The sequence below is a fragment of the Eublepharis macularius genome, chromosome 7 (assembly GCF_028583425.1).
Source record: "Eublepharis macularius isolate TG4126 chromosome 7, MPM_Emac_v1.0, whole genome shotgun sequence".
NCBI classification, from domain to species: domain Eukaryota; kingdom Metazoa; phylum Chordata; class Lepidosauria; order Squamata; family Eublepharidae; genus Eublepharis; species Eublepharis macularius.
The window spans coordinates 60,058,102-60,065,100 of NC_072796.1; positions in this window are offsets into that span (position 1 = coordinate 60,058,102).

Genomic DNA, 6,999 nt, shown 5'->3' on the forward strand with positions numbered 1-6,999 from the left:
TGGGTGAAGGTGGGGGCAGGTATTGCCACCTGCTTTGCTCCTGATATGAGCTGGGTGAAGAGAGGATGGGCATTTCCACCTGCTCCACTCCTGGTCCCAGCTAGGTAAGGCAGAGGGTGGGTATTGCCCCCTGCTCCATGCCTGATCCCAGTTGGGTAAAAGCTCAGCAGGCATTGCCACTTGCTCCACACCTGATAGCTGGGTGAAGGTGGCAGGGGCACATTGCTACCTGCTCTGTTCCTGATCCCAGCTAGGTGAAGTGGGGCCAGGCATTGCCTCCTGCTCCACTCCTGATCTTGGCTGGGTGAAGGCGGGGAGTGGGCATTGCCCCCTTTCTGTTCCTTATCCCAGATGGGTGAAGGCGGGGAGTGGGCATTGCCAACTGCTCCACTCTTCATCCCAGATGGATGAAGGCAGGGGATGGGCATTGACTCCTGCTCTGCTCCCAATCCTACCTAGGTGAAGGCGGGTGGGGAGGGGGAGAGGCATTGCTGCCTGCTCCCTGCCTGATCCCAGCCTGGGCTTCCCACTGTGGCATGCTCTCTGGAGGTCTGGCTGCCTCATCTGGGCTTCTCTCCACAGCAGCATCCTCTGGAGGTGCACCAGGGTAGGAAGTGAGTTGTCTTGAATATGCTTAGCCTTTTATATCATAGGATATCACACTATTAAACCAAAAAACTAAAAAAAGATGGGCAGGAGTCTCTGAAGTAGAAGAAAGACAGCATTTGTCTTGTACAATGAAACATTGACATAGGAACGGCAACATGTAAATGAAATGAGAACAATGCCTGTGATCAGGAAAACTGTTTCATTCCCTATCAGTTTGGTGTAGTGCCAATTTGGTGTAGTGGTTAAGAGTGCAGGACTCTAATCTAGATAACCAGGATTGATTCCCCACTCGTCCACTTGAAGCCAGCAGGGTGACCTTGGGTAAGTCACATCTTCTAGGAGCTCTCTCAACCCCACCCACTTCTCAGGGTGTTTGTTGTGGGGATAATAATAACATACTTTGTAAACTGCTCTGAGTGGGTGTTAAGTCATCCTGAAGGGTGGTATATAAATCTATTATCATTATCATTATCATTATCATTATCATTATCATTATCATTATCATTATCATTAATATTAATATTAATATTAATATTAATATTAATATTAATATTAATATTAATATTAATATTAATATTAATATTAATATTAATATTAATGTTAATGTTAATGTTAATGTTAATGTTAATGTTAATGTTAATGTTAATGTTAATATTAATATTAATATTAATATTAATATTAATATTAATATTAATATTAATATTAATGATAATGATAATGATAATGATAATGATAATGATAATGATAATGATAATGATAATGATAATGATAATGATTATTATTATTATTATTATTATTATTATTATTATTATTATTATTATTATTATTATTATTATTATTATATTGCAGCAAGTAAGCCCAGATTTGTAAGATTTGTATGTGCATAGGGTCTGCTCAGTCCTTGGAAGGCACAAGGCCAATGCTTCAGTCCCTGTCCCCCTTCTTTGTTTATGGTCCTCTACTGAAGGTGCCAGGTCCCTATACCCTCCTGCTGGGAGGGCTGGAGACCTGGCACCTACCTTGTGCTGGCAGCATGTTCAATTTTCACTCGTGTGCACCCTGGAGCTGGCATGATGTCATCACTTCTGGAAGTGATGTCACTCTGCTGGCCACATGAATGCTCCTGCACTCCACACGGGGGTGATTCAGCCCATTTGAGTCCCAAATGGGCCCCAAATGAAGCACAGGAATGTTCCCATGGCTGGCACAATGATGTCATTTCTGGAAGTGATGTTGTCATGCCAGTTGGGAGCACGCACATGGTGCATGTCCCTGAAATGCCTGCAGATGGCAGGCAACCTCTGGGAGTGTGCCACCTCCCGCCAATCACTAGGTGATCAGCAGAGGAGGAGAAAAATCCCTTTAGCCACATATGTCACAGATAAAGGACTTTTGCACAAAGAAATCTTAGTTATTGAAAACGATCGACAAGTTGCTATTGAAACAATTGCCTCCACATGCAATATGCTATTCAGCCACTGGCCAATCTCAATCCACTCTCAAATCTCTTTGAAATCAATAGAATAAGATAATCATGAGTAACTTGCACCCTATTCATGTCAACAATATTTACTATGCCTAATGTGCACAACCTGCTATTTCAATAGAAATCTTCTTCATATTCCCCTTGAAACCAATTTGAATATATAGATAACTCTTGAAATGAAGGTTCATTTCTAAGTGATTTACATATATATTCTGAAAGATATATATTGTCTTGTAGACCATCTCTTCCTCCCCTTCATTCAAGTGAGTTACAGTGGGAAAATATCCCTTTTCTTTTTTAAGCTTTCCCTTTTAAACATTTCCTTTTTAATTACAGTTTCATTTAAAAAGAGCCAGCTCATAGAAAGGGAAGAACCCCTGTGTAATATATTGCTATAAATCTACATAGAAATGCTAGATCAATGTCAGCTCACTGTGATTTCTCATTATCTTAGTCTATTACAGCTTTCTAAAATGTAGTTAACACTTTGTGCATCTTGGCCAATTATTTCTTTCATTTCATCTGGATTTCATTTTCACTTTTTTCTGGTAGCAGGGCTCTTTTTGAATAGCACAAGTGATTGAATAAAGTCTAATTAGATGCCTCTGATCTGGAAGAGTTCTATCATCTTAGCTAGAGAAGTACATCTTTTTTTCATTCAACAAAGCACCAGTAAGTAGCTGATGAGACTTTTATATGCCAGGGCAAGAAAGGAGGTGATCTCTAATAATAATAATAATAATAATAATAATAATAATAATAATAATAATAATAATAATAATAATAATAATAATAATAATAATAAAACAGCCAAGAATGCTAATGGTATGAATCAGATAACTTACTTCTCTTTTGTGGCCCAGTATTATTCACATGCTATTATCTTGAACTTTGAAAGGAAAGTGAGTTCATTCCTTGAGAATCTTGCAGACCATTGCAAGAATCAGTACAGAGCTATTGACAGGAGATGGGTATCCATATTTGAAATATGCTATAATGTTTAGAAGAACTTGTGGTTTTGGCACCAAGAAAACCAGGAGGAGAGACACAAAAGTGTTTAACATTGAAGTACTCTTTGTGATATTTTGGTTGTCCCAATTAAAAAGTCTTATTCTTCTTTCATTTATAGGGATTCTCAGATATTTTAAGATACCAGAACATTTATTTGAATCAAGGTACTTTTCTTTCCTACACACATACATACATTTGTATACAGACACAGATAACTATGCCAACGTCCACCTCATGTCCTCAGAAATAAAAACTTGACTACTGGAAGACACAGGCAAATGCCCTTCTGATGAAAAAAGAATGACCTGAGATTTGGGGTATGATGGAATTTCACCCCGTGTGTCTTAGAGCTATCCAAGACTTTTGTTTAAGCTTGGATTTTGAAAAAATAGAAGTCTACCCAGAAAGAGCTAATGAATGAAATGGAAACAAATGAGATGTAATTATCCAGTCTCTGATAGAGTCTTCTAGGAAAGGGAGGAAAAAAAGCTAGGCTCAGAAGGAAAAGAATGGAACATGGGATTGCTGCTGCTACTACTACCACTGCTAAATAACAGGGTCCCATTCTTTCTTTAGAAATCTCAGAGCAGTTATTCCTGATGCTCGATCAGGAACACACCTGCTTAGTTTTAACAATGCAAGACCAGTAATATTCTCAGCACCTGCCTCTCTAAGCAGACAACTTAGCTACATTATAGCTTAAAAGGGATGTAAAACAGGAGGCAGTTCAAAAACAAACAGTGGCACAATAGTTTTATTTTAAGACCAACCAAAGAGCCCCGTGGCACAGAGTGGTAAGCTGCAGTACTGCAGCCCAAGCTCTGCTCATGTCATGACCTGAGTTCAATCCTGGAGGAAGCCGGATTCAGGTAGCCAGCTCAAGGTTGACTCAGCCTTCCATCCTTCCGAGGTTGGTAAAATGAGTACCAAGTTTCCTGTGGGTAAAGTGCAGCTGACTGGGGAAGGCACTAGTAAACCACTCCGTAAAAAGTTTGCCAAGAATAATAAAAGTTAAAATGTTAAAAAAAAAAGTTGCCAAGAAAACATCATGATGCGATGTCTCCCCATGGGTCAGTAATGACTCGGTGCTTGCACAGGGGACTACCTTTACCTTTACCTTAAGACCAAACAAAATATCTCATAACAGTGAGTGAGAGTTCAAGTTCCCTGGAGTTCTTCATCTGGTTGGATAGTCAGTAAAAAAAAAAAAGAATGTGGAGATGGGGTAAGGTGAAAAGAAGTTTCAGGCCATAATGGAAGAGCCCTTAGGATCTCTTTACATGTGTGCCAAACTCAAGTTTGATTGTGGGAAACCACAACTCTACTCATGCTTACCTAGTGGCCCAAAGCTTACCTTTAAAACAATATGAAGGGGGGGGACTCAAATCAGATCCTGTGTGTACATGGAAGCAGGAGGAGCATCTTCCTTTGCACCCCATTCATTTTAATTAGCAGAGAAGGACTTTGGGGAGGACTATTTGTGCAGGTTCTGGGCAGATGTATGGAACTGGTGAAGCTGAAGTTGGTTTCCAGTTCCCAGTTCCTTATTTGCAGTTCCTAGTTTCTTGTTCATAAGTCCAAACACAAATATTGGGGCAAATTGAAAAGTTCTGCACCCAAAAGAAAGTTTGGAGGAGCGCATATCATATACTCTAATGATTAGAAGACTCTGTACTCCAAGTGAACTTCTGCTGGGTCCTTCCCCAAAGCCCTATACTTGTGTTAATTGCTTCAGAGTGGGTGCACCCAGGACAAATGTGTGTGTAGAAATGAGGAGGGCAGCTGACCCCAAAACAATCTTTGGATTACCCCCAATCACACAACCCTGAACTCCAGAGACTATCCCCCACAAGAATACATGGACTGGACCAAATTCAAACTCTGTTTCTGGCATAAAGAGATTTTATTTTGGCTGCCTCCAAAAATCTTGTATTCAGAAGTGATGCAAATAAGGAACTGGAACAGCTACATGTTCTCTGCACCTGTAACTTGTATTAAGGTTTTGTGCTCAGTTTACTACCAATATTATACACATTTTGATAGTACTTTGTATGCATAATTTTCAGTGTACATTTTATACCAATGTTGGTGTACTTTTAAAATTATAATCTAAGATACAATACTGTTTGGTGTGGCATTTGTGGGTGCCTCCTGTAGTAGAACAGTGGTAGTCTTTTTATTCATTTCACCAAAGTATGTTGAAACCATCTGCAGAATGTGAATCTTCAGGCTTCTTACAGATATGAGATGTTTTCATTTCCCATATCTTTGCAACTGTTTTAGTCCTCAGTCCCCTTTTATCTTCATGCCAAAAATTATATAGCCATTTCCTAAATTATATGGTGTTTGAATATAACTTACTTGCTAGTATTTCCCAAATGGAAGATAAGTCTCTTTTCTCTAGGAACGAATGATGTTCTATGAACATACTTATGATTTTGTCCTCAAAAGCAGGATCAGAGAGTCTGGTTTTCCAGGACATTTTCACAATGTAAGATGACAGAATGATGAAAAGAGCCAACTCCACATATGTTAAGATGCACATTTACTGAAAACATGCTAATAACAGTGCAAAGTGCATGTAGAAGCTGCTGACATAGCTTGGAAAATGCTAGTACAAACAGACACCTTGTATCACCTTCACAAAGCTGTTAGATGTGGTTCAAAGCATCCAAAGGGCACTCTCAAACATTGCTAGCCTCTTGATGTTAGTGAGATACAGATTACTAAAGGCACAAAGAACATTTTGCCACTGACATGTGAATTCACAGACTATTGATCAAAGAAGGTATAGAAAAAGGTGTACTGTAGTACTGCACTAAGAAACAAATGGGATGAAGGAAAAGGAAAGCATTTGGTCACCTTACACCTTTCCAGGAACTAGCCAGAACCAGGTACAATCAGATTTAAAAAAAAAAAAACTATACAAGTACATAGTGATCACAAAATAATATTAAAGTTTTTAAAAAAAATGAAAAAAGGACTTAACTTTCAAGATAGCACAGAGATTTGTAGAGAGCAATAAATAATGTTAACATTCTGCCGAGTGAGGTGCTGACCCACTGTTTAGATGCAGGACAATGGGATTTCTGAATATGGGTGCTTCAAAAGTTATTTTAGGGTGATGAAGCCGGTGGCCATTTTCACACGTAGTTAACGTAGCACAACATCACACAACACTCACAGAATGCTAGCGACTTTATGGCGCAATTTCTGACATCATTGCACCACAAAAACGAAATCATGATGGGGTGACATCAGAAATTGCACCATGAAGACTCCACCATTCCATGAGTGTTCAGTGCTGTTGCATGATGTTGTGCGACATTAACAATGTGTGAAAACAGCCAGTGTTTGGATTGGCACCAGTGCTTTTAGGGGACAGTGTCTAGAGTCCAGCGCTGTGTAATTTGGGATAATCCAACAATTGTTCACTTTTGAACTGTTAGCACAGGAACTGGGCTGTGGAGGTCTATCTGGAGAACAGAGTCCCTTGACTCCGGGCTGTATAATATGCGGTGGAGTAAGCCTTATTTTGGTGTGCAGAGGGCATGTAGCTGTTCCAGTTCCTTATTCATATCTCTTCCTAATATAAGCTTTCTGGAGGCAGCCCAAATAGAAACTCTTTGTGCCACAGCCAGTGTTTGAATCAGGGCTAGTCCATGTCATCTTGTAAGGGGTAGTCTCTGAAGTTCAGGGTTGTATGATGTGGGGCAATCCAAAGATTGTTTTGAAGTGCAGCTGCCACCCTTTCTACCTGTGCAATTGTCTTAGGTGACCCTACTTTGAAGCACTTAACACAAAAATTTGGCTTTGGGGAAGAACCCAGCAAATGTTCACTTGGAAGGCAGAGTCCTGTGAACATGAGGGTGCATGATATATGCTCCTTCAAA